General features: G+C 51.9%; 1 long non-coding RNA gene across 1 annotated transcript in view; it reads right to left on the bottom strand.

The window, feature by feature from the left end:
• The window catches only part of LOC146812249 (uncharacterized), a 60,862-nt gene extending 41,825 nt beyond the window's left edge, over positions 1–19,037 (bottom strand). Inside the window, exon 1 of the long non-coding RNA XR_014965886.1 lies at positions 18,882–19,037. This is a non-coding gene — a long non-coding RNA (uncharacterized LOC146812249). The remainder of the gene's footprint in view (positions 1–18,881) is intronic.
• Positions 19,038–20,590: the final 1,553 nt, after the last annotated feature.

Below are 20,590 nucleotides of genomic sequence, written 5' to 3'. Positions count from 1 at the left end.
CTCATCCTGGGCCAATAAAAATGGGGGACTAACCGTGCAAAGGTCTTGTCCTGGTCCAGGTGTCCAGCTAAGGGTATCTCGTGTGCTAACTCCAGCAGGAAGGCCCGGTAACATTGGGGGACCACTATGGCCCTCGAAGACCCATGTACCGGCACCCTGGGCTCACTGTATAGGAGACCATCCTCCCAATACACATGATAACCTCCCAGTTCCTGACTGGCCACTTGAGCTTCGGCCTGCCGCCGCATACCCTCAAGAGTGGGGCACGTCCTTTGTGCTTGACAGAATTCCTCCTGGGTAGGCCCTCCTTCCACTTGCCAGTCAGCAAGGGTCGGTAAGTCCTCCACAGGAACGACATCTACCTCCGCGGACTCCGGGGGCACCTCTGCGGCCTCCCCATCCGACTCACGGGCATGTCTTCCACCACCTTCTTCTTTCCACGTTTGGCTGTGGGTTGGGCCCTAATTCCAGGCTCCAACTCCGGGTGAGTTCCATGCCGGGCAGCCATGGACCGCGTGCTCACGCAAGTCCATCCTGGTAATCCCAGCATCTCAGTGTGAGCGTGAAACTCGACGTCCTTCCATTTGGTGTGCTCCAGGTCGTTCCCTAGCAAACACCCCACAGGCAAGGCAGGGCTCACAGCAACTCGCAGTAGGCCTTTGACTCCTTCCCACTTGAATGGAACACGAGCCACTGGATAGTGACTCAAACTGCCGTCAGCCAATACGGCCGATGGAACTCCTCGGGGACTACTTGGTCTGGGGACACCAGCCGCCGCACGACAGTGGTCATGCTGGCCCCTGTGTCCCTCAGAGCTTCCACCTCCTCCCCATTAATTCTCACCCTCTGCTGATATTTAGCAGTGTTCTGGGGCAGGGACACTACGGGGACCACTTCTCTATCCCCGAGTGAAACCAGCGTCAGGCCTGTCCACTCCCCTTCCCTATCTAAGGGTAGCTCCACCCCAAGCGCTATACTACTCACCCCGGGACTTTTCCCACCCAATGGGGCTGGTGGTCGCTTGCGACACTTGGGATCTCCTCTGTAGTGTCCAATCTCCCCACACTCGTAGCACCGCACAATCCTTGGCTGCTGACTCCTGTCAGGGTATGTGGGTTTTGTGGAATTGGACGGGGGTGGGGTTCCTACTCCCTTCCCAAACTTATTTTGGGGACCTTTCGAGAACTCCACCTTTTTATCTCCCCCCTCTTTCTTCTGGGGGAAACCCTGTCCGCCTTTCGAGCCATCTCCCCCGGGGCCCTTGTGAGACACCCGGGTGCTCACCCAAATATCTGCCTCCTCCGCAAGCTCTCGAGGATCCTTCAGCTTGCGGTCCACCAGATGTTGGCGCAGCTCCGGAAAGCTCTTATCCAAGAGGTGCTCCCTTAAAAAAAGATCGTACAACCCTTGGTAGTCCTGCACCTCGCTGCCACGCACTCAACCATCTAGTGCCTTCCTCGCATAATCAAAAAAATCTACCCATGTCTGGGTGGACAGCTTATGGCTGCCACGAAACTTCTGCCTATACTTCTCGGGGTTCAGGCCAAACTTCTTTAACAAGGCCTCTTTCATGGGGGCGTACTTAACCTGATCCGCCTTGGCCAAATATAACAGGGTGTCCCTAACAGTGGGAGGTATATACTGGTAGAGACCACCTCCCCAGTTACTCTCGGGTACCCCATGGGCCGTTAAGGCTACATCGTATGCCTCCAACCACTTCATGATGTCATCCCCTAATGTATAATTGGCTATGACTTCTTTGGGTAGGTAGAATTTTGGTTCTTGAGGTTCCCTGGGTATGCTGCCACCATTGTCTTTGTTAGACGCGTTCAATTGGAGGGCGCGTAGCTCCAGCTCTTTTAACTGAAGCTCGTGCGCCAGCTTCTTCTCCTCCATTGCCCATTTCTTATTCTCCCTTTCCCTTTCTCTTTCCTGCTCCAACTTGGCTAGTTCCCATCTTAATTGCCTCTCTTCCCTTCTGTCCTCATATTCCTTTGGAGACGCGCTCCTACTAGACCCTGTCCTACTACTGGCCCCAGAACGTCTCCCTGGGGGCACATTTTCAGACTCCTCTATGTTTACGATGTCTAGGACTTCCTGGGCGCTCTCCTCCTGAGGTGCATCTGGCACCTCCTGTCCCTCATCCCCTCTCCCTTCTGGGTGGGCTTCTACCCATGCCCTAATGGCGGTACGGAGTTCCGGCCCTTTGGCCTTCCGCATCCCAGGCACCCCCATCTCCTGCGCGAACTCCCTCAGTTGCCTCACGGTGTACCCCTCGAGGTCCGCTAGCCGGGATTCCATTCTGGCAGGTGGGGACCTAGACACTAAGGAGAAAATTCCTAGGGTGTAGGCAACAGTCAATAGCTAACCAGGCTTCTTGCACTCTCTACCTGGACAGTGGAACCAATAATTCAGCAAACAATGGTTTCTGAGCTCTGGAACAAAAAAAATGTAGGATAGGCGTTTAATTGTGGTGCCCTTCGCCTCACGGAAGGGTGCTGTATGGTCACAGGTCCAAAGGATCCCACCGCTGGCCAACAATGTAGGAACCTGGGGTCACCAGGCCCTATGGGCGGTAACGTGGCGCGAGCCGGTCGGGCAACCAGAGGGCTATGTGTTAAGCAACCATACACCACACGCTTCCCCCCATGGACTAGGGACACACACAATAAGTGACGCCACACCGTTGAAATTATGCAAATACTTCAAGTTTATCCAAGTATGGCTGGTCAGTTGCAGTTCAGGAAGTAACAAGGCGATACATGCATCATAACACCATCCATCAGTAAATACGGCAACCTTGGCGATATTTATGCAGTGCCTAACCTCATTCAGATACCCATGGCAGTGCGGGGGATTATAGCGCTGTGCGCGCTAAGCGAGGCCTTTCCCTGAACAGGCCGTCTAACACAGCACGATACTCGTAATGGGTGACATCGGGTACATTAACATGGAGCCTATAGAACTGAGCGCTCCTCGTAATCGATGGCCCCTAATCCTGTGAAGCAAAGCATATAAAACCAAGCGCTACGCGCAATCATTTACCTGTGAATACATTTGAGCAGGGCATATAACACAACGCGTTATTCTTAATCAGTTGCCTGTCACTACTTCTGAGCAGAGCATATATCACAATGCGCCGCTCGTAACCCTGGGCATGTAAATACTTTCGAGCCGGGCATATGACACCACGTGCTACTCGCGATCATTAGCATATGAATGCTTTCGAGCAGAGCATATAACATACCATGCTACTCGTGATCCTTAGCATGTAAGTACTTTCAAGCAGAGCATATAACGTGACGCGCTACTCGCGATCATCGGCATGTACTTTCGAGCAGAGCATATAACATAACACGCTACTCGTGATCATCGGCATGTAAATACTTTCGAGCAGAGCATATAACATAACACGCTACTCGTGATCATCGGCATGTAAATACTTTCGAGCAGAGCATATAACATAAAACGCTACTCGTGATCATCGGCATGTAAATACTTTCGAGCAGAGCATATAACATAACGCGCTACTCGCAGTCCCGGTCTCTCCGGCTGGGGAAGCGGAGTCGGTGGTGTGAAGCGCCACACAAGGGTAATGTCAGTCCGTACTTGGGACGGCTTCCAGCGGGGAGGGTTACCGGACTTGAGGAGCGGGTCCTTATGCTCTGGTGCAGTTCACAGCGCACCGCGCTCAGTATCGCGGAAGGGGGGCACGGACAGGATCCCTCGGCGGGGTCTCTCCGTCGCGCAGGCAGGGTAGGGGACTCCCACGGAGGGGACAACCCGGGCCAAGTGCGGTGTGGTTTCCAGACCAGCAGGGGGCGCACCAGGGGGGATTTCGGCCTCCAGGCTTACCTCCGTCTCGGCTTCAGCAGGCGTCCGTCCTCACGACGATGGGAGAACTCGGCCCCGACCTTGCGCACCTCCTCACACGGCTGCGACGGCAGCGACGGGGCCCCGGGCTTCCCCTGGGCCTCGCGACACAGCCGGGCACTTCTCCAGGGCCTTGCGACACAGCAGGGCACTTCTCCAGGCCTCCAGGCCGCGGCGGTGAGTGCGCTGGCTTCGTCGTCGCAGGGGGGGCTCAAGTTAAGGATGGGGATATGGTGCTCAGCGGAGCACGCTGCCGGGGGTCCCAGACCAGGGCAGGGAGCGCGGGGGTCACAGCGCTAGTACCTGGTCGATCCCCAGTGGCTTGGCAATCGGCTTAGCATTTAGTTTGATAGGTCAGCTTGGACACGCAGTCTCAGCTCTGGCATTCAAGGCTTACAGCTCGCTCTTGTCATGCAGTCTCAGTTCTTACAGTTAGGTTTCAGTTCTCAGTGGACAGATGAAGTCTTGTGGTGCAGATGTATCTGGCGCCCTGAAGGGGTTCTGTTACAGGGGGTAGGAATGGAGAGGGCGACTAGATCCTTCCTAGTCAGGCTGGCAGAGAGTCTCTGGGTCCTCCTACTACTGGGCAAGATCAGTGGGATTCACAGGGCACCTCACTCACTTAAGAGGTAGTACCTAAATCCTGTCACTCTCAGAGGCATAAGTCCCTGGCTAGGCTCTACCGCCTACACTCCTGGTTGATTCTTCCAGCTCTGCTTCACCCCAATGGCCAACTCACCACAAAAGTTTCCCTCCCACTCTTAAGTAGCCCTAGGTCAGGTGACCTCTACCAAGGCGGCAAAAGGAAAACCCCACCTCCCTTCTAGAAGGTTCCAGCATCTTCCAGGAGCTTCCCCACTCTACCTATGGGACAAAAAGGTGGGCTGGTGTCGCAACATGGTTGTGGGTCCCAGCCAGCTCCTGGCAGCTAGGGTGCTACTATGAAAAACGACCAGTAGCAGGGGTCTGTGGCAGCCATCTTGGGAGAAGGGAGCACCTGCACCTTAACACTGATTGGCAATGAAAAGGCGCCCGGAGACCTAGTCCAACATAAAAATGAGGGTGGAAAAAATGAGGCACGATACGAAAATAGAAGGGGAGACCACCCTAGGGCTGACAGGTCCAACACCCCCAAAGCTATGCCCCATATAACGAAGAGCTGATGACTTTCATATTATAGATCTCAATTGCCGGGCTAATTATCTTAGAGAATGAGGTGTTATATTCCTTTTGCAATACCCCTGCAAGTTGTCTATGCTTTAGGGATGCTATATTGACCTGGTGTGCCCAGTTTAGGCCCTCCTGGATGTTTACCCCTAAGTAAGTGAACTCCTTGACTTGCTCAAGTAGAAGGTTATTCATTTTTATGCCCCCCTTGAAGGCCTTGTGCGGCTTAAAGGTCATCAATTTTGTTTTAGACACATTGACCTCCAGACCACTCCTCGAGCAGAACTCCACAAATATTGTTAAAGCTCTCTGGAGTCCGCTCAGTGTCTTGGAAATGATCAATGTGTCATCCACAAACAATAGTATGGGAACATTTTCACCTGCTAGTGACGGGGCGTCCATGGGTGTTGACCTCACATAGTTCACTATTCCATTGATGTATAAAGAAAATAGTGTCGGGGCCACCACACATCCTTGTCACACTCCCTTCTCTACCGGAAAAGATTCTGTAACTTCTCCCTGTATGCCCCAGGGGACCTTAGCCGTATTGCCCTCATGCATCCTAATGATAAGTGTCAACAGGTCTAGTGGTGGCCCCATTTCTTGTAATGTCTCCCAAAGTCTAGCTCGGAGTACAAGGTCAAATGCCGACCTAAGGTCAACAAAGACAGCTTACAAACTACCCTTAGCCAGGGTTACTGTTTTCCAACAAAGTAGGGTGAACCTGAACACTTGGTCAATTGTACTAGTGTAGGCTCGAAACCCTGCTTGTAATGGCGATAGTATGCTAAGTTCATTGATCCATTCTTGAAATTTGTTGAGCACCAACCTGCCCATTACCTTTTGCAAAGAGTCTATTAGGCTGATTGGCCTATAGTTTCCTGGGTACGCTTTGTCCCCTTTCTTAAAAACTGGTATGATTTCTGCTCCTTTCCAGGAGTTTGGGACCAGCACACCCTGAGCTATATCGTTTGTCAATAAATAGATATACTTTCACCATCTCTCTTTATCGTACAGGAATACATCTCCTGGTATTCCATCCGGGCCAGGTGCCTTCTCAGCCATAATAGTTTTCAGTGCCACCTTGACATCTACTTTGCTAAAGACTGCCTCCTGGTAAAAAACTTTGACAATCCCACCCTCTTTTTCATACCAGTTTGCGACATATCGTAGTTTAAAATAGTTTACCCACTCCAACTGTGAGACGTGATTTTTGGTCTGGCAGGCCTGTCCACCTCTATCCCATTTGTGGACATTCCAGAACTGTTTGGAGTTTCTCCTAACACACTCCTCCTTAAGTTCCTCCCACCTTTCATTGTCCCACTCTTTTTTTTTTTTTGCATAGTTTTATATAGCGCGAACTAGACCCGAATCCAATCAGGTATAAGAGCGCTTTACATAGCACCAGTTACGTTACATGAGGACACACATTCATTTTTTGTTAGGCACGGGGAGATGAAGTGATTTGCCCAGAATCACAGGATGTTCGGCGTCATCACCGTGACTCGAACCCAGTTCCCCAGGTCCGAGGGCGAGCGCCCTAGCCGTTAGGCCAACTCCTCTCCCCACTCTTTGCCTTTACCTGTGCCCCCCGGTAGGCAGCCCTTGCTGCTCGAACTGCTGTCGGGATACCTTCTTTAATAGCCACCCCTAGTAGTGCACGGGCTTCTTTGCATTCTTTGTTATACCATTTCTGCGTTTTAAGAATAGCTGCCTTTTTAGTTCTGACCTTTTTGATAAAATACATACCTAGCTGTCCAAAGAATTTATTGTGTATACAAATGGGTTGCTTCAGGGCCGTTGGATTTTCTACACTGTCCTGCAGCTCAGATATGGCAAAGTCTATAGCCTTTTCAATGCTGGCTAGTTCTTCGGGTAGCTCAGTTATCTTAGCCCATTTAAGGCACCTTAGGTCATTTGATGGAACAACATTGGCGGTGGAGTAAGTGTCTCTTTGCTCATGGGGAGCCTTAAACCTAATTAAGTCCACACATAGTGGATTATGATCGCTTTCCAATCTATCATGAACTAGCATATCTTTAATGGCGTGCCAGAGTGCTAGGCTAACCAATACATAGTCTATCCTACTAGTACTCTAACCGTTGTCAAAAGTCTTAGACCCCATTTTATCTGATGGTGTACGGCCATTGACTGCCCGTAGTCCCTTCTCCATGCACAAGGAGTTAATTTGGATCACCACGTCTGACCATCTTTTTATTGGGTCTAGTTCCAACTTTGGGACACTCCACTTAGTGTCTTCCTCCTCTAGCAAATTACCCTCCTCACTCAATAGAGGCTCAAACGTCGCGTTCAGGTCCACCACGACAATAATATTTGTGTTTGTCTCGGTACCAACGAGGAGATCGTCAAGAGCCGCTAAAACTCCTGACTTTTTCCCCTTGGTGCCTCGCACATAGATATTATAAATATCCATAATCCCGTTGGTTCCCCTACACACTCTGAGAGTCAGTATATCTTGGTTAAAAGTTGGAAGTACTTGGATGTCTAGCCCTAGGTCTTGCTTCACCCAAATTGTCAAGCCCCCTGATGGCCTCCCTTTGGCCCCTTTAGCGGCCGGGATGTAAAAATGTAGATATCGCACACAAAAGAGAGGAACTTCTGCCCAAGTCTCTTGAAAGAGACAGATCTCAAAACCTTCAATGAAAGCATGCTACTCTGGGTGTTAGACCTGGCACCTTGGCGTGAGTTTCCCTTCCACTTTTTGATGGTGTGCCTCGATTGTTTTGCTGGTGTTGTCCGCTCAGGGCACTGCGCCACGGCTAATCCGTGCCGCAGTGCAAGTGCTCCCTAGGTAAAGTGTACCTGTAATTGATGTCCACGATTGGTTTATTGGATTCACTGTCAGTCCCCAGTAAAGTGCACCAGGGGTGCCAGGGCTCGTGAATGCCAATGCTGCTGGTGGGCTTGCAGCGCTGGTTGCGCCACCCACGGAAGCGGCCTTGTAAAGTGTGTCTAGGGTCTGCCACCGCAGACCCTGTGCGCGGTCCGGGACCGTCGCGCTGACTGCGCAAGTGCCCCCACTTGCCAGTCCCTAAACCTTCCCTTACCTACATATTAGCCACCCCTCTGGTAGGCCCAAGGGCAGGGTGCATTGTAGGCATAAGGTAAGACATGCCCTGGTGTGTGTGGCATGTCTTAGTAGTGAATTACAGCCCTTGTCGTTTTTCACTATTGAAGGCTACCTGCTCTCCATAGGCCAGAATGGGCTGCTGGGATCACGCCAACGCTGTGACCCCAGTGGACTCAGAGAGCATGGTAGAAGTGTCAAGTTTAGGATGCCTGAACTCAGGATGATAAAATACTTCTTGTAGTCAAGTTTATTTTGATATCCTGGGTTTGTAAATACTACTTTTAGAAAGTTAGTATTTACTGACCTGACCATCTCAGTCCGCCTCTGCTGTATGTGTGTGTGTTCTGCCCAGCAACAGTAAGGAGCAGGGTTGGGGAATCCCCAGAGACAGGTTGGCTGCCAGGTGGTGGGTAGAGAGATTACACCTGGATGGGTGGGAGGAGTACACCTTGACTCTTGAACAGACCTGTGCTCTGCCACCACAAAGCCGGCGCCACCCCCTGTGGGGCGGCTGATGTCTCTGCCCTGCTGCTGAAAGGAAAGAGCAGAGTCACCATAACAAAGTGCTCCAGAACTGGACTGAGCCAGGCCTAGGCCCCCTGGCGCTAAAGAACAAAAGAATCATGGTATAAAAGTAGGAGCCTGACTCCTAAGAAATCAGAATCCTGTTTACCACAAAGAACCTCTGCCCGACTAGAAGGAGAAGAAGACGCCGGAGGAGCTGGCCTGCTGCTTGCCTTGCTGAGAGAGGAGAGGAAGAGACTTACTGAAAAGACTTTGCTACTTTGTGCTTGAACATTCTCCAAGGGCTTGATCTGAGCTTGCCCCCTGAACTGAACCCCAGGAACAGTGGGTTCTTTGTGCTTCTTGCTCGTCCTCCAAATCCGAGCCGTGTGTGCATCCCGCTGGAAAAGAGACTGCGCCCCTCATCGCCCCTCCTAGGGCCGTGACACCCAGAAGCTCGCCTGCCTCAAACCCGTGAGAGCCCCGCTCCGTCCAGAGCCGCTCTCTGTTCCCGGGCCAGGCCGCCTGCATCCCTGTCACCGCCTGCCATTGGAGTGCGCTGAACGCGCTATCACCCCTCCTGCCGGAAGCCGTCCGACGACTGTGATCTACGCCGGGTCATCCAGCTGCACTGACCGTGCCCTGCGACCCCGCTTCGCTATCCCCGGACATCTCAGGCCGCGCCGCCCCCGCTGTGGAGACCCTCCTGCACCGCCGTGCTAAAGGGTCGCTGGCCGCGCCTGCCTACGTGCCCACACCTGCTGATTGAGGACCCAAGAACACTTCCCAAGCTGAGAGTCGCACCGACCTGTGCCGACTCTCCTAATCACGAAAGGAGTCCAGTATCGGGCTCGGGGCCCGCAACGCCTTATTTCCCCGTTCGCAGGAACCGATCTCTGTGAGTACTGGAACTACGAGTAAGGAAACTACGAACCAAGAACATTTGCCTGCTGTATAACCTGGTGGCCTAGCGAAAACGTTATTGGTCTTGTGATAAGTCTGTTGAGATATATATACCTTATTTTTACATAAAGAATCGTATTTTTATATATATCCAAGTCTGGTGTCCGTTTCTGGGGGGATTGATGTATTTACTGTGTGTACGATTGTAAGTGCTTAACCAACAACGCCTGAGGAATCGCCTTGGCTGCTCACGCCACGCACCTAGAGGGTGAGCAAGGGTCATTCGCGAGGGGTTATCCTGCGCCCTGACGTGGAGGAGAGGGTTCCTGCTTGACACAAGGGCAACCATGCGCCAACCAGAGATCCCCGACTCTAACATTGTTGGCAGCGGGTGGGATGCCGGATTTGCACTTGTAATTTGCATACAGTGAATTATTAATCACCAGATAGTGAGAGCAGACCAAATAACGCAGCCACAGGTTTGTAATTGTTGAACTTTGTTGAGACATCTGCCATTACTGCAACCATGCCTGGCTCACACTCCGCTGGGAGAGCACTCTCTGTGATTTCTGGAATCGATGAGGTGGATTGGGAGAGACTGGAAGGCTACTCGATGGAGCAATTGAAAGGCTACAGTGTAAAATTCCGAGTCCCCCATGCTGGATTCAAGAGGAGAACCCAGTACGCCAAGGCGCTGAGAGCCTGGAAGGAGTCACGAGACCCACGGAATGCGGGGGACATCGTTCCACCCGACAACCTTGAGGAACCCAGCAGAGTCCGGTCGCCAGAGGAGCTGGCAGACAGGGCAGCCGACAGGGCGCATGCAATGGAGATGGCAAAGTTGGCAGGACAAATGGAAATGGAAAAACAGAAGTTGGCCCTGGAGGCACAACAACGCCAAATGGATCATGATATCAGATTGAAGGAGTTGGAGCTGAAGGCGAAAAGTTTGGACACCGCTCCTTCTGGTGGCAGCACTCCACCAGCGCAGGTAGAGTCCAAGGTGTACATCCCCAAAGATGTAGTAAAGGAGTATTTTAGAAAGGATGACATAGGGCAGTGGTTTAGAGCCTATGAGGTGGCCATGTCTTCACACCGGGTCCCTGAGAAAGACTGGGGAGCGGGGCTGTGGGGAAGGTTCCTTGCTGAAGGGCGTGACACACTGTTAGATTTACCCTTAGATCTCCAAACCTCATACCCCCATATGAAGGAAGATTTAATGACCAGGTATGGGTTAACTCCGGAGCTATATAGACAGAGGTTCAGGGAGACCAAGAAGATCCCTGAGAGTACGTATGTGGAATATGTGACCTTTTTCTGCAGAGCGCTGGATGGTTGGGTGAAGGGTAGCAAAGTGAATGATTATCAAGGGCTGCTTGATTTAATTGCATGGGAGCACTTGTCCAGTCAATGTTTTCCTGAGCTACGCCAGCACCTGATTGATAGCAAGCTGTCCAACCCGAGGAAGCTTGCTGAGGAGGCGGACCGCTGGCTCAGCACCAGGGTCCACAAGGGTCAAGTGGGAGACTCCGCCAAAGGTGGGCAGGGTCCCCAGCAGAAGAGTGGGGGGGACAAGGGTAAACAGAAGGGGTTCCAAAAAGGCCCCCAAAGTAATTCCCAAGGGAACCAGCAGAAGGGTTCTCAGCCTCCCCCACCCCCGCAGCAGAACGGGGCCCCGACAGGTAGACCTGTTCCAAAGGGGCCCTTCAATTGTTATAAGTGTGGTGACCCGGGTCACATTGCCTCTGATCCTAAGTGTCGCCTGTTTGGTAAGACCGCACCCACTGGTGCTCCCCCCGGCAAGTAGCTAGTGTTAACTTTGGGGAGGAGGTAGCAGTCCAGGAGGGTGGGGGTCCCGGGCAGATGACCCTAGTCTCGCTAGGAGACAGTGAGATGGTCCCTGTAACCTACCTGCCCTCTAACACTAAGAAATATGGGCAGGTGGTGACCATCAATGGAAAGAAGGTTGAGGCTCTTAGAGATACAGGAGCCAGCGTGACCTCGGTGAGGCAACACCTGGTGTCTCAAGAGCAAATTGTACCCAATGCCTACTGTAGGGTTGTCAATGCTGACAACGTAGAGAGTCGTTGTCCAATGGCTCAAGTTCCCTTTGAGTGGGGGGAGGTCTCTGGTACTCTACAAGTCGCTGTGAGAACTGACATGCCTGTAGACTGTCTGCTAGGGAACGACCTGGAGAGCTCCCCTTGGGAAAAGGTGGAGAAGACCACGCATCTGAGGATGGTGGGTCTGCCCGACTGGGCGTGCGTGACCACCCGGTCCATGGCAGCCAGTAGGGGTGTTGAGAGGGTCCTGGAGCCTGAGGGAGAGGTCCAGGAACCGGCCTTAGGGAGAAGGCGCAGGAGGCGCGGGAAACCGGCCCCCGAAGTTCCCACGGCCCAGGAGGAAGTAGACCCTGAGGGGGATGCTCTGGAGCCTACCGGGGAACATATTGCCGAACTGGGAGATCTGCCTGAGCTGACCCATTGGCAGCAAGAAGGAGGTCCCTCCAGGGAGGAATTCTGCAGGGAGCAGAAAGAATGCCCTTCTCTCGTGGGTATGCGGCAGCAGGCTGCAGACCAGGCCAATGGTGTTCAGGCCAAAACACACTACGTGTACTGGGAGAGTGACCTCCTGTATTCCGAGCCTAAGGCTGCTGAACCTGGGTCAGCCCGTGTGCTGGTGGTACCCCAGAAGTTCAGAACCTTCCTACTGGGGCTGGCTCATGATGTGCCGTTAGCAGGACATTTGGGGATGGACAAGACCTATGACAGGCTTGTCACCCACTTTTACTGGCCCCAAATGCATAAGAATTCAGATTCCTACTGCAGAACCTGTCAGACTTGCCAGGCAAGTGGTAAGAGCGGAGGGAAGCACAAGGCTCCTCTGCAACCTTTCCCTGTGGTCGGTACGCCATTCCAACGAGTGGGTATTGATATTGTGGGGCCTCTGGACCCCAAGACAGCCCTGGGCAACAGGTTCATCCTGGTCTTGGTGGACCATGCCACCCGGTACCCTGAAGCCATCCCTCTGAGGACAGTGACGGCCCCCGTGGTGGGACGAGCACTGATGGGAATTTTCTCCCGAGTGGGATTCCCTCTAGAGGTGGTGAGCGACAGGGGGACCAATTTCATATCCACATATATGAAATCCCTGTGGAAGGAGTGTGGGGTAACGTACAAGTTCACCACTCCTTACCATCCCCAAGGAAATGGGTTGGTTGAGAGATTCAACCGAACCCTCAAAGGCATGATCATGGGCCTGGACGGTCCGATGAGGCGTAAGTGGGACGTCCTCTTGCCATGCCTGCTCTTCGCTTACCGAGAGGTGCCGCAGAAGTCTCTAGGGTTCAGCCCCTTTGAGCTTCTGTATGGTCACCCGGTAAGAGGACCTCTGAGTTTGGTAAAGGAAGGCTGGGAGCAATCTCCCAGGAAACCTCCCCAGAATGTATATAGTTACATGCTGGCCTTCCGAAACCAGACTCGGCGTTTCAGGCAACTTGCTGAGGCAAATCTGGAAGCCAGCCAGGAGGAGATGAAGCGGTGGTACGACCGGAATGCCACTCTGGTAGAGCTTCAACCTGGACAAAAGGTGTGGGTCTTGGCCCCAGTGGAGCCGTGTGCACTTCAGGATAAGTGGACAGGTCCATTTGAGGTTGTGGAGCGCAAAAGTCCTATCACCTACTTGGTGGACATGCAGACTCCCAGGAACCCTTTGAGGGTCCTACATGTTAACCGCCTTAAGCCCCACTTAGAGAGGACCGAAGTGGGCATGCTGCTGGCCACTGATGATGGAATGGAAGAGGAGACCGAGCCTCTTCCTGACCTCTTAGTGGCCTCTGAGAAAGATGGGTCAGTGGATGGAGTTAACCTCTCACCCACCCTGACGCCCGAACAACAGGAAGACTGCCGCCACCTGCTGGGACAGTTTTCCGACCGATTCTCCCTGGTTCCTGGTGTCACAGATTGGTGCGTCCATGATGTGGACACAGGAGACAGCTTACCTGTGAAGCACAAGGCTTACAGGGTAACTGACAGGGTCAGAGCTTGCATCAAGGAGGAGGTCTCCAAAATGCTTGCGCTAGGGGTGGTTGAGTCCTCCAGCAGTCCTTGGTCCAGCCCCGTGGTCTTGGTCCCAAAGGCTGCTGCGCCGGGAGCCACACCTGAACTCCGGTTCTGTGTGGACTACAGAGGACTCAATTCAGTCACGAAGACTGACGCGCACCCCATCCCCAGAGCTGACGAGCTCATTGATCGGCTGGGAGCTGCCCGGTTCCTCAGTACGTTTGATTTAACGTCTGGGTACTGGCAGATCGCCTTGACCGATGGGGCCAAAGAGAGGTCCGCATTCTCTACACCAGATGGGCACTTCCAGTTCCGAGTCATGCCATTTGGGATGAAGAATGCCCCTGCCACCTTTCAGAGGTTGGTCAACCAGGTACTGGTTGGGCTGGATGCGTTCAGTGCCGCCTACCTGGATGACATCGCAGTGTTCAGTGCCACCTGGCCTGAACACCTGCGCCACCTCTGGGAAGTGTTGATGGCGCTGCGCCGAGCAGGCCTCACGATCAAGGCAAGCAAGTGCCAGATCGGGCAGGGTTCCGTGGTGTACTTGGGACACCAAGTGGGGAGTGGCAAGGTGGCACCCTTGCAACCCAAAATTGAAACCATCCTGGCTTGGGAACCCCCCAAGACGCAGACCGCAGTGAGGGCCTTCCTGGGGCTCACTGGGTACTACAGGAGGTTTGTCAAGGGCTATGGAACGATCGTTGCCCCCTTGACAGAGCTGACTTCGAAGAAGCAGCCCCGGAACGTGATTTGGACTGACACCTGTCAGGAAGCTTTCGACACCCTGAAGACTGCCATGTGCACGGCGCCCGTGCTCTTGGCCCCTGACTTCTCCAAGGAATTCCTAGTCCAGACAGACGCTTCAGAGCATGGTATAGGGGCTGTTCTCTCACAGATGACTGAGGAGGGCTGGGACCAACCCGTAGCCTTCATCAGTAGGAGGTTACTTCCACGGGAAAGTAGGTGGAGTGCAATTGAGCGAGAAGCATTTGCTGTGGTCTGGGCGCTGAAGAAGCTAAGACCCTACTTGTTTGGGTCTCACTTCCGGGTTCAGACGGACCACAGGCCCCTCAGATGGTTGATGCAAATGAGGGGTGAAAACCCGAAGCTGTTGAGGTTGTCCATCTCCCTACAGGGTATGGACTTTACGGTGGAACACCGTCCTGGTACAGATCACGCCAACGCTGACGGTCTGTCCAGGTATTTCCGCCTTAGTGACGAGGAACCCCCTGGGCAAGGGTAGTTCCCCCCACATTTCAGCTGGAGGGGACACGTGTTAGACCTGGCACCTTGGCGTGAGTTTCCCTTCCACTTTTTGATGGTGTGCCTCGATTGTTTTGCTGGTGTTGTCCGCTCAGGGCACTGCGCCACGGCTAATCCGTGCCGCAGTGCAAGTGCTCCCTAGGTAAAGTGTACCTGTAATTGATGTCCACGATTGGTTTATTGGATTCACTGTCAGTCCCCAGTAAAGTGCACCAGGGGTGCCAGGGCTCGTGAATGCCAATGCTGCTGGTGGGCTTGCAGCGCTGGTTGCGCCACCCACGGAAGCGGCCTTGTAAAGTGTGTCTAGGGTCTGCCACCGCAGACCCTGTGCGCGGTCCGGGACCGTCGCGCTGACTGCGCAAGTGCCCCCACTTGCCAGTCCCTAAACCTTCCCTTACCTACATATTAGCCACCCCTCTGGTAGGCCCAAGGGCAGGGTGCATTGTAGGCATAAGGTAAGACATGCCCTGGTGTGTGTGGCATGTCTTAGTAGTGAATTACAGCCCTTGTCGTTTTTCACTATTGAAGGCTACCTGCTCTCCATAGGCCAGAATGGGCTGCTGGGATCACGCCAACGCTGTGACCCCAGTGGACTCAGAGAGCATGGTAGAAGTGTCAAGTTTAGGATGCCTGAACTCAGGATGATAAAATACTTCTTGTAGTCAAGTTTATTTTGATATCCTGGGTTTGTAAATACTACTTTTAGAAAGTTAGTATTTACTGACCTGACCATCTCAGTCCGCCTCTGCTGTATGTGTGTGTGTTCTGCCCAGCAACAGTAAGGAGCAGGGTTGGGGAATCCCCAGAGACAGGTTGGCTGCCAGGTGGTGGGTAGAGAGATTACACCTGGATGGGTGGGAGGAGTACACCTTGACTCTTGAACAGACCTGTGCTCTGCCACCACAAAGCCGGCGCCACCCCCTGTGGGGCGGCTGATGTCTCTGCCCTGCTGCTGAAAGGAAAGAGCAGAGTCACCATAACAAAGTGCTCCAGAACTGGACTGAGCCAGGCCTAGGCCCCCTGGCGCTAAAGAACAAAAGAATCATGGTATAAAAGTAGGAGCCTGACTCCTAAGAAATCAGAATCCTGTTTACCACAAAGAACCTCTGCCCGACTAGAAGGAGAAGAAGACGCCGGAGGAGCTGGCCTGCTGCTTGCCTTGCTGAGAGAGGAGAGGAAGAGACTTACTGAAAAGACTTTGCTACTTTGTGCTTGAACATTCTCCAAGGGCTTGATCTGAGCTTGCCCCCTGAACTGAACCCCAGGAACAGTGGGTTCTTTGTGCTTCTTGCTCGTCCTCCAAATCCGAGCCGTGTGTGCATCCCGCTGGAAAAGAGACTGCGCCCCTCATCGCCCCTCCTAGGGCCGTGACACCCAGAAGCTCGCCTGCCTCAAACCCGTGAGAGCCCCGCTCCGTCCAGAGCCGCTCTCTGTTCCCGGGCCAGGCCGCCTGCATCCCTGTCACCGCCTGCCATTGGAGTGCGCTGAACGCGCTATCACCCCTCCTGCCGGAAGCCGTCCGACGACTGTGATCTACGCCGGGTCATCCAGCTGCACTGACCGTGCCCTGCGACCCCGCTTCGCTATCCCCGGACATCTCAGGCCGCGCCGCCCCCGCTGTGGAGACCCTCCTGCACCGCCGTGCTAAAGGGTCGCTGGCCGCGCCTGCCTACGTGCCCACACCTGCTGATTGAGGACCCAAGAACACTTCCCAAGCTGAGAGTCGCACCGACCTGTGCCGACTCTCCTAATCACGAAAGGAGTCCAGTATCGGGCTCGGGGCCCGCAACGCCTTATTTCCCCGTTCGCAGGAACCGATCTCTGTGAGTACTGGAACTACGAGTAAGGAAACTACGAACCAAGAACATTTGCCTGCTGTATAACCTGGTGGCCTAGCGAAAACGTTATTGGTCTTGTGATAAGTCTGTTGAGATATATATACCTTATTTTTACATAAAGAATCGTATTTTTATATATATCCAAGTCTGGTGTCCGTTTCTGGGGGGATTGATGTATTTACTGTGTGTACGATTGTAAGTGCTTAACCAACAACGCCTGAGGAATCGCCTTGGCTGCTCACGCCACGCACCTAGAGGGTGAGCAAGGGTCATTCGCGAGGGGTTATCCTGCGCCCTGACGTGGAGGAGAGGGTTCCTGCTTGACACAAGGGCAACCTTGCGCCAACCAGAGATCCCCGACTCTAACACTGGGGATCCCAGTTTGGAACCTAATCATGTGATGTTCCAGGACAACAGGGTTCTCCTTAGAGGTACTGTGCAATCATCCAAATGACTATCTGGGACCTCCAACATTGGGCTACCCTCCTGTCCTGGACCATCGTTTTCTCTACTTGGCATAAATACAGCTTCAGGGATTTGACCTAGCTCTATAATTAAATGTTCTCTACCTGTCATACTATCCCTTTGGGTAAAGTTAGCTATTTGATGTACGTGCCGCCAAAAAGGCAATTCTGCCCCTAGTCAATCTATATTTTCTAAGGTAGAGCTTCCCTGCATGCTAAGTAGTTTGTGGGTGTGAGAGCAGGCATTCTCACTACTCAGAGGGGAGCGTCTAAACTGAATGGCTGACTGACCCGGCGGGCAGGTACGAAACTCTAGAGCACATAAATTCTCTGCTAGATCTGCCCTAGTCATCGTAGGCTCAATGCAATCTAGATGGTTAGCCAATGAGAACAACCTACGTGCTTTTGCTATATCTTCTCCTATTACCGATTGGCATCCCCTGATATGTCGTATCCAGTGAATGGTTTAATTTATTAGGGAATCCTCGTTTTCTATGCTTTTACTTACATCAAGTTTTGGTACGTTTGTGGCTTTTGGGTTGATCTGCTAAGTGGTGTGCTAATTTCGTGTGTCTCTGCCCGATCTCTGTCTGAATAGGGTTTGCTACAACCTTTTCGTTATGCTGTGTCAGGGCCCCCATGAGCGCTGCTTTATAGGGCTTATCGGTACAACTAGCAGTGGGGTGTGGAGTAGGTCTAGTCTTTGGTGGAGGTGGTCTCGTATTATAAATCCTGGGCCCTCCCAATATGGATAATGGCCCTTTAGCGGGGGATTTTGTTACTTGGGTGGCAGTGACCGATGTAGTCCTAGGTGTTCCATAGGTTTCTGCCTTTAAACTCTCCCTTGCTTCTCCAGTATGAGCTGGGGGAGATGTCAATAGCTTAAACAGCGCCATTAGTTCCTCTATCTGACTTCTCATTAATCCTACTTCCTGCCTCAATGAAATAACTTGCTGTGCCATGTCTTGGTGTTCCATAGTCATGCCTGTCCCTACATCCTTTTCCTGACCTAGCGAGGTCTGTGTCATCTGTATTGTTTGTGATCCTTCTTCTTCACCTATTTCGTTGTCGTGAATGTCTAGTAATAGCAAAAATCTGTTTGAACAATGTACCACTGGAACAATATGTTCTATGATAGCTATGTCCCCATTAACCCCCTCTCCATCTTCCTTCTTATCGGGCATTTTCTTTTTTAGTGTTTTGTGGAACATTGCAGGGATGACCGGAGTTGCGTAATTTATCTGGGGGGACAAACTGGGGGGAGATGTAATGTAAGAGGGCTGTGTAGTTGGTACAGACTTCAAAATGCCCTCACACTCCTCTATTAAAGTATCAATTCGATCTAATAAACAATTACTACCTGAATGCAATTGGAGTTTCCTTGCCTTTTTACCCCTACTACCCCGATTTAAACCGTTTCCTCCAGCCTACCCCATCCCCACTACCACCTGGTAGCTTTCTTTTACCCATGGCTGACCGCTCCTGGTCTGACAATGTGCCGCCTTCCGACAAACAGTACACCATACAGTACACCCAGCATCAGTACTACAGCTTTGTCTCAATGTGGTATTTCCTTACGAGCAGTAACTCTAGTGTGACAATGAAAAGGAGGAATTATTGCATATGCGAAATAAAGCCAACTATTTCAACCAAAGAGTATCAGTAGTAGCTTTGGTCGTTCAGTCAAATACAGTGGGATGTGAACAGTACTTACGGGGTGCATGCTAGTTTCCACGACATCTCAGCATCGGCTCCCCATCTGGATCAGCAAGCAAAAAGGGGGTGACCCAGCCCTGCCTCTTCCTGCCCCTGATGGGCATGGACGGGCCCTCCCTTGGCCCGAACTTTGCCCGTGCACAGCCCGGGCACGTCCGCGCACGTCCTACGCTGCAGGAGGGCAGCGGTGGTTATATCGCGCCTCCAGGCACTATAGTAGCGTCACGGGTGCTAGGACGCAAGGGCTGCTGGACGTTGGCGTTTGGCCGTTCCCCTCCCGGCCAGGAATGCAGGATTTCGGCCGTTCACCTCACGGCAGCAGCAGAGGCTGCTTGATAGCGTCCCCGGAGCCTTTGATTATTTGAAATATACTTTCCAGCTCAAAATTTAGGGGCATATGTACAGGGTAAATGCGCCACCAGAACGTCACTTTTACCGACTTTCAGGTGGCGCAATACCTTGCTCCATCCTTACAAATGTGGTATTAAGCCACTTTTTGCGGCTTGACGCCGCTTTGTAAATATGCTACCCCTTCACACAGGTACCCTGCATAAAAGGGGTGTGCGATGGGTGTTACTGTGGCCGTTCCACCGAAACACCGATTACATTTTGACGCTGCCCAAGGTTTACAAAGATCTGTAAACCTGAGGCAGCACCAAAAACTAACACCATGCAACAACTAGGAAAAATACTTTTATTTCTCCTTGTGTTTTTCTTTTGCTATTTGTGCTGCAGAATGCAGCACACATTGAAAGACCAAAACACCATTGATGATTTTATTTTGCTTAAAGGTGTCCTTTTATGCACAAAACCAATCATAAATAATGGCAATATGCTACTTCCTTGTGTGCTGCAGAATGCAGCACACATGGAAGTAGCAAATCACCATTATTGATTGTTTATGTGCAGGAAGGAACATCTTCCAGCACATAAACAATCATCCATGGCGAAAGTCTGTCTGTGTTTGCGCTAGGCAGCTATTTTTAGCATCAGAGCTAGGGAAAACACAGGAGTGCATTGTACGGTGGCTCAAACATGGCGAAGCAAAACATAAAACACAATAACACCTAGAAAAGGGTTTTATTTTACAAAATGCAAAGACTCCCTTTTTAGAATAAGGCTTGGGGTTTATTTATGCAATGCTCGCTAACAAAAAGGATTTCCCAGATGCCAAAATGAATCACATTCAAATACACATGGAGATATATATTTATATGCAAGCAATATTAATACACTTGATAGATGCAACCGTTAAATGCATGAATAATACTAATGAATAAACAACAGCAAATAATATGAGATAACACTCAAGAAAATATACTGGATGTCCTGCAAGAGAGACGAAAGATATATACGCTGAATTCTTTAAACGATTACTTTGGATGTGCACATGACTCATTTACACATCACAAAGAAAACACCAAAATTATCAAAGCCACTGGCCACACATCAAAATGGCAATAATCAGAACTCAACATCTCAAATGACCACAGGCACTGGAACCACTCATCACAATGGCAATAATCAAAACTCGCCACTTCACCTGGTGCAAGCACTGCATCTTAGCCCACTCCTGACCTGGGGATTTAACAGCCAGAGATAAGAGCCTCAGCAACCAGGGTTCCGCTGTACTGAAGTAGATGCATCTGACCCCATTCAGATTCCAAAATCCCTGTTTCTAAGTCAACAACCCTCAGCTTTATAGTC

This window comes from Triturus cristatus, chromosome 7 (assembly GCF_964204655.1).
Source record: "Triturus cristatus chromosome 7, aTriCri1.1, whole genome shotgun sequence".
Lineage (NCBI taxonomy): Eukaryota > Metazoa > Chordata > Amphibia > Caudata > Salamandridae > Triturus > Triturus cristatus.
Note: the sequence above shows the minus strand (reverse complement) of the source record. Positions and strands in the feature narration are given on the sequence as shown.